The sequence below is a fragment of the Schistocerca piceifrons genome, chromosome 1 (genome assembly GCF_021461385.2).
Source record: "Schistocerca piceifrons isolate TAMUIC-IGC-003096 chromosome 1, iqSchPice1.1, whole genome shotgun sequence".
In the NCBI taxonomy this organism is placed as follows: Eukaryota; Metazoa; Arthropoda; class Insecta; order Orthoptera; family Acrididae; genus Schistocerca; species Schistocerca piceifrons.
In genome coordinates this window covers 827,369,753-827,376,400 of record NC_060138.1, presented here as the reverse complement: position 1 = coordinate 827,376,400, position 6,648 = coordinate 827,369,753, and the positions used below count along the sequence as shown (strand labels likewise).

Genomic DNA, 6,648 nt, shown 5'->3' with positions numbered 1-6,648 from the left:
CTGCCTTGGTGTCTCCCATTAGTACCACAGTTTTCATGGTAGTCATACGTTACAATTTCGCGAATATCATTCCATTACTACTGGAAATTAGAGAATAGTGTAGTATGTTATCTAACAGTTTTCTCGATCTATTCCTTGAAGGTGCCGTTATGCTACAGACATAGATCGTTCCTTTCGTTTGAAAGCTATGTGGAAAAGACATTTTAAATGAAATTGGTAGCATTGCGCTTCACAGCTGTCGAGATTTCAGGGCATAGTTGCGTACATCATAGAACGTAGGTGGATAAGTACGAGCTATTGAATAGTATCATTCGAAGACCTTGAGGCTTGAATTTTAAGCATGGGCACCACGTGAAAGTGTCGGGTTGTCGTGCGTGGCAGTGCGGGGTAGCCGCGCGGTCTTAGGCGCCTTTCCACGGTGCGAGCGGCTCGTCCCGTCGAAGGTTTGAGTCCTTCCTTCGGCATGGGTGTGTATGTTGTCCTTAGCATAAGTTAGTTTAAGTTAGATTAATTAGTGCGTAAGTTTAGGGACTGATGACCTCAGCAGTTTGCTCCCATAGAAGAAGGATTGCTGTGAGCGGCTATCACGTCAGTTCCATTGACAGCCCTACTTCCACCAGCATTTCGATGCCTCGTCGCTTATGCTGGTTACTTCTATGATTTCAGTGCCTTTATAATGACACCAAAGTCGTAACCACATACATCAAAAAAGTTTTGCATCACCTCGGTTCCGAGAGTTCCGGAACCTGTACAGAAAATTGGAGTAGAGATCAACATAAACATCATTTCCGCCATTGTTCATGAAAACCACACACTGCATATTGTAACACCATACAGCGAGGCCTTGAGAGGTGGTGGTTCAGATTGCTATACATACCGGTAACTCTAATACCTAGTAGCACGACCTCTTGCATTGATGCATGCCTGTATTCGTTGTGGCATACTATCCCAAGTTCATCAAGGCACTGCTGGTCCAGATTGTCCCACTCCTCAACGGCGATTCGGCGTAGATCCCTCAGAGTGATTGGTGGGTCACGTCGCCCATAAACAGCCGTTTTCAATCTATCCCAGGCATGTACGATAGGGTCCATGTCTGGAGAAGATGCTGGCCACTCTAGTCGAGCGATGTCGCCATCCTGAAGGAAGTCATTCACGAGATGTGCACGATGGGGGCGCGAATTGTCGTCCATGAAGATGACTGCTTCGCCAATATGCTGCCGATTTGTTGCACTATCGGCCGGAGGATTGCATTCACCTATCGTACAGCCGTTACTGTGCATTCCATGACCACCACCGGCGTACGTCGGCCCCACATAATGCCACCCAAGAACAGCAGGGAATCTCCACCTTGCTGCACTCGATGGACAGTGTGTCTAAGGCGTTCAGCCTGACAGGGTTGCCTCCGAACACACCTCCGACGATTGTCTGGTTGAAGGAATACGTGACACTCATCGCCGAAGAGAAACACTGCAGTGTGTGGTGATGCCAATGCTGAGCGGTCCTTCGGCATGTTGTTGGGCCCACCTACACCACGCTGCATGGTGTCGTGGTTGCAAAGATCGAGATCGCCATGGACGTCGGATGTGGAATTGCGCATCATGCAGCCTATTGCGGACAGTTTGAGTCGTAGCACGATGTCCTATGGCTGCACGAAAAGCACTATTCAACATGGTGGCGTTGCTGTCAGGGTTCCTCCGAGCCATCATCCATAGGTAGCGGTTATCCACTGCAGTAGTAGCCCTTGGGCGGCCTGAGCGAGGCATGTCATCGACAGTTCCTGTCTCTCTGTATCTCCTCCATGTCTGAAGAACATCGCTTTGCTTGACACGCTAGACACTTTCCTTGTTCTGAGCCCGTCCTGGCACAAAGTAACAATGAGGACGCGATCGAACCGCGGTATTGACCGTCTAGGCATGGTTGAACTACAAACAACACGAGCCGTGTACCTCCTTCCTGGTGGAATGACTGAAGCTGACCGGCTGTCGGACCCCTCCGTCTAATAAGCGCTGCTCATGCGTGGTTGTTTACATTTTTGGGCGGGTTTAGAGACATCTATGAACAGTCAGAGGGACAGTGTCTGTGATATAATATCCTCAGTCAACGTCTGTCTTCAGTTGTTCTGGGAACCGGGATGAGCAAAACATTTTTTGATGTGTGTTTATCCCGTTCTGAGAAACCTTCTGAAAAGACATCCCCAAACCACCAAAAGCTGTCTTATGAAAAGTTATTATTATTTTGCACCAGTTTCGATTTCAAAGCTCGAAGACTATCAAAAAAATGACTTGTATGGACGGTTAGGCAGTATCAAGCACCGTGATTTTACTATACGGGGTGGGTGCAAGCGTTAACTGTTTACAACGTCCCACACTGGTGTAGAGGAAGAGGGAACGAACACTTCTGGTCGGTCAAGTTGGGAAATACCGAATCGCATCTTGCGGGACTTTTTATACACTCTCTTGTGCCACGGGCGTAGTCGTGAAATTGACTTTTCAGTACAATTTCCCTCATTATTTTGTGAGTTTTAACACCATGAACATAAATCGTTTTCTTTCTCTGGCCTCCTTAGTGCGGAACAACTGTTGTAAGGGTCAATTTCGAGTAGAATCGCAAACGCAATTAGTTTCTGCATAACGTTTTCAAATATCTTTTCCTTTCATTACCCACACAGTTGTGATTAACTTACTAACGTTAATAAGAACTGGTGGCATAATAGGGGTAGGTGAGAGTAGGGCTCGCGCACTGAGGGTTCCGTTTGATAATGTATGTAGATCCAAGGATATCGACGATTTCTAGCTGTTATCGACATTGATTCTGGCAGGATATAGGTCCCACGGATTCCAAGACTTTCCACAAAGTTTTAATTTCAAGGTAAAAGTCGGATAACAAATGACAAAAGATATATTTTTTCGTCCGATGTAACTATTATGATTTTTCCCCGTTACTTGTACTCTGAAACACTTGTTCTTGAAAATGGTTCAAATGGCTCTGAGCACTACGGGACTTAACAGCTGTGGTCATCAGTCCCCTAGAACTTAGAACTACTTAAACCTAACTAACCTAAGGACACCACACACATCCACGCCCGAGGCAGGATTCGTACCTGCGGTCGTAGCAGTCGCACGGTTCCGGACTGCGCGCCTAGAACCGCGAGACCACCGCGGCCGGCCACTTGTTCTTGCCAGATTTCATAATTCTACGTCAAGGGGAAGTATCATATAGGTTTTAATGACTGGATCAGCGAGTATCAAAGTATGTGACATTAATGGCCGTATCTTTTATCGCATTGACTTAAAAGTGTAACGTTTTCATACCACCAAAGACTACAGAACTCAAGCTATGATATAAACTTCAACTCAATTTGTCTATCCTTTCCTAAGAAAGAGAGGTCTTAACGGAATGATGGTCAACTAGTATGATATCAAATAACAATTTTTTTCGTGTCGTAATATTAATAATTAACAACGTTCGGATTTTTCCGTTGGTTTTGCTGTGAATCCTTGCTTCCCGCCAAAGTTCTTGAGTCTAGGTCAACGAGAGGTACCCAGTAGTTTTTGATGACTGAGTTTGCGAATATCAAAATATGTGACGTAAATGGCAGTATCTTTGTCTTGCACTGACATAGAAGCTGACGTTTACTCTCTCGCCAAGAGACTGTAGACCTTAGCATGCGACATAAATTTTTACTTCATACGTTTACGCCCTCCTGAGAAACAGGGGTCTTAGCAGATGAATGGACAGACAGACTGTCTGATAACAAATGATAAAAAAACCTTTTTCGTGCGATACAATTACAAATTAAATACTTTCGGATTTTTTTCCTTTGATTGCAGTGTAAAGCCTTACTTCTTTCCAAATTACATTTCTCTAGGTCACCGGAAAGAACGCTATAAGTTCAGAAATGTATGATTTCGAATAGCAAAATATATGGCATAAATGGACGCATCTTCTGATTGCACTGACTTAAATGTTTAACTTTTTTTTACGACACCAAAGAAACGTAGAGCTTAATATGAGACATACATGTCAACATCTGTCCCTGAGAAAAAGGATTTTGAATTGTCCGACACCCCCACCACACAAGCACACACACACACACACACACACACACACACACACACACACACACACACATGCGAATGGACAAACAAGTGATCCTATAAGGGTTCCGTTTTTACCGTTGGATCTACGGAACTCTAATGTAAAGAGCGGCGAGCATGCACTGTAGCTTAGGTGGTCTTTTTTTAGGCCAGTTTGAGTTGGTTCCCGGCTTGATAGATCTCATGTGTCTTATATCAAACTGTTCGTCTCGATTTCCTCTACACCACTGCTGTACTATATGAACAGCTACTGTTTACAGCCTGTGTAGTTCAGTATGTTGACATCATGAAGTTGACACAGTGGATGCCAACGGCCTTGCCGCAGTGGATACACTGGTTCCCGTCAGATCACCGAAGTTAAGCGCTGTTGGGAATGACCAGCACTTGGCTGGGTGACCATGCGGGCCGCCATGTGCTGTTGCCATTTTACTGGGTGCACTCAGCCTCGTGACGCCAAATGAGGAGCTACTCGGCCGAATATTAGCGGCTCGAGTCAAAGAAAACCATCATAACGCCCGGGAGAGCGGTGTGCTGACCACACGCCCCTCCTATCCGCATCCTCATCTGATGATGACAAGGCGGTCGGATGGACCCGATGGGCCACTTGTGGCCTGATGACGGAGTGTTTTTTGACACAGTGGACTCCCATATTCTGTTTATAATTCTGTTGCCAACGAACCTGCTTCTTATGTTATGTTGATAATATGTCTCCATCTGCTTATTATCCAAGATCGAAATAATAAATACTATTAACAGAACAGATTTTAGTGGCTTGTTATATCTGTTCAGAATCATGAAAGAGCTGTGTAGCACTGCCTGCAGAAAATATTTCATTCTCTTGCAAAGATATTTGCAGGGCATTCGATCCATTTTGTTCAACGTTTCAGATGCCGTGCGACTCTTCTACAATAACGTATGTATCACTCATACTTCTCTTTCAGACTTAGGGTAAAACATCAAGTTTTCGAGTAGCACCTCTTCGTCTTCGTCAAGAGTAACTGAGAATTGTGGTTGCTGCCACAGTGGCCTTTCACTGCCTACAGGTCGGCACACAATATCATTACGTCATGTTGCCGTAGACTGTGACCAACGTCAGCGCTGGCAGCACCACGTATCCCATAAGAACGCCAAGAATTCGGTGAACTTCTGTATACAAAGGGCGTTCAAAAAGTTTTGCACAGTCTTCTCTATTTTTTGTTTTGTTTTTTGCAGGAGGAGAATGAAATTTTTTGGGAACAGACTTGAAACAACTAGCTATACATTGAGCCTACTCAATGCAGCCTCCATCAACTGTGACGCATCTGGCCCAACTTTCTTTCCATGATGTAAATGCACTTTGGTAAAATCTTGGGGATTGACTTTTACACCGTCACTTGACGGAGGAAATAAGGTCTTTCTCACTATCAAATCTTTTACCGCGCAGGTGGGCCTTCAGACGAACAAAGAGGTAAAAATCAGACGGACCCATGTCCAGACTGTAAGGAGGACGACGAAAAATTTTCCAACCCATTTTTCTGATTTTTTCCTGCGTCATAAGGGCTGTATAGGGTTTGGCATTGTCATGATGTAGTCTGACGAGCTGACCCTGAAGGTGTGGTCTGTGGGTCTTGATGGCACGTCGCAGCTTGTCCAATGACAAACAGTAACGGTCGCGGTTAATTGTGGAGCCACGTTCGAAAAAGTCAGTGAAAATGACACCACACAGATCCCCCTTTCGGCCGGTTATTCGTGAAAGTCTTGGTTTCTTTTTTGGAGGGGAACCCGGATGACGCCACTCCTTGGATTGGGTTTTACTCTCAGTTTCGGACAAAAACAACCATGTTTCATACTGGGTAATGACGCCGTCAAAATACTGTTTCCACTCTTCAGTAAAGGTCTTCATGAGACCCTCGCACACATTCTTCCTCATTGTTTTAATTTCTCTTGTCAGTAACCTAGGCACCCAACATGCACAGATTTTTCTGTACCCTAGTAACTGTAACAGTGATACCACACTGCCCAATGACAAACGAGTCATTTCAGCATGCTTTCGTGTCGTCATGCATCTCTCAAATTGGATGATTTGATCAATGGTCTCCTTATTCACATCACTCACTGCCGTCGATGGTCTACCGCATCGTGGATTGTCCAGTAGAGAGAAATCACCTTCTTTAAACCTTTGCAACAACCGCTGGATACTGGTGCAATTCACTGTGTCCTCCCCATAAACAGGGAGCAACTTCTTGTGAATCGATGTGGCGGAGTCATCGCCGGTCTTCAAGAGGAACTCAACCAAATGGAGCTCTGAGAGCTATGGGACTTAACATCTGAGGTCATCAGTCCCCTAGAACTTAGAACTACTTAAACCTAACCAACCTAAAGACATCACACACATCCATGCCCGAGGCAGGATTCGAACCTGCGACCGTAGCAGCAGCGCGGTTCCAGACTGAAGCGCCTAGAACCGGTCGGCCACAGCAGCCGGCAGTAACTCCATCACCGACCGTTGTCGCAAGCTGACATCTACTTCACAGTCCATTATGGCTCATCTGTAAACAAAAGAAAATACTTT

General features: G+C 45.3%; 1 pseudogene; it reads left to right on the top strand.

Moving 5' to 3' along the window:
• The first annotated feature begins 4,403 nt into the window (after positions 1 to 4,403).
• LOC124728621 lies at positions 4,404 to 4,521 on the top strand (annotated as a pseudogene).
• Positions 4,522 to 6,648: the final 2,127 nt, after the last annotated feature.